Source organism: Octodon degus, unplaced genomic scaffold, assembly GCF_000260255.1.
Source record: "Octodon degus isolate 3935 unplaced genomic scaffold, OctDeg1.0 scaffold00081, whole genome shotgun sequence".
Classification (NCBI taxonomy): domain Eukaryota; kingdom Metazoa; phylum Chordata; class Mammalia; order Rodentia; family Octodontidae; genus Octodon; species Octodon degus.
In genome coordinates this window covers 7,279,255-7,280,357 of record NW_004524657.1, presented here as the reverse complement: position 1 = coordinate 7,280,357, position 1,103 = coordinate 7,279,255, and positions in this window count along the sequence as shown.

The window sequence follows — 1,103 nt, the reverse complement described above, 5'->3', positions numbered from 1 at the left end:
TCTTCTTCTTCTTCTTCTTCTTCTTCTTCTTCTTCTTCTTCTTCTTCTTCTTCAATTCTGCATGCATTTATCTGGTAACATGAACAACTAGGTGGAAGACAATACTATGCATTACAACAAACACTGTGAAATTCATATTATTTTGTTAAGTGAAATTCTGTATCACTTGCAAATTTTGTTTTAATACTATTTTGTACTACTTTTAAAAATTTTTTTAAAAATAAAATTGGTGCTGAGGAACCTTCTATCCACATGGCAAAGGTTGAGCCTTGATGCATATATCTCACCATGCCCTAAACTACACTGAAAATAGATCAAATATCTAAACATTAGAACAGAAATTGTTATTTTGCTGGTAGATAAAATAGATAAAACTGTTGAAGAAATAAGTTCAGGCACATACTTTCTAAACAAAACCCTACTTGCTCAAGAAAAAAGATTAAGAATCAGCAAATGTTAGCACATTAAAGTAAAAAAAGATCTTCTGTACAGTGAAGATAAACCACCAATAGAGTAAAAAGACAACATAAAAATAGAGAAAAAAATTACCAACTACTCCTCAGAAACAAAAATAATATCAAGAATATTTAAAGAAAAAAATAGAACCCTCAAATTTAAGAACCCAAATTAAGAATGGGCATCAGACCTGAAATCTTACTTTTAGTTTTCAAAGGTATTTTTGCTAAGTATAAAATTCAAAGAGGACAGATCTTTTCTTTTCTTTCAGTCCTTTAGTTAGTCTAGTTTTTTACACACTTAGTCCTTTTTTTTCTTTCTAGTGTGGAATAAGATGCTATTCAATTTTGTTCTTCTATAGCTAATATTCTTTATATATATAAGCTTTAATGATTTTTTCCTTACAACAAGTTTTGGACAATTTCATTTTTGTGTATCTTGGTATGATTTAAATTTCTTGTGCAAAAGATTCATTTTTCTTGGAAATATGGTATTATAAGTTGAACTAAATTCAGAAATTTTAAATCTTTAAATATTTATTGCCTACTCCTGTCTACTTTGAGAATTCTAATTATATAAATGTAAGTTTCTTGGTTTTGACAGTGAACTATTATGACTGATCTGTAAATTCTTTCATTTTTATTTTG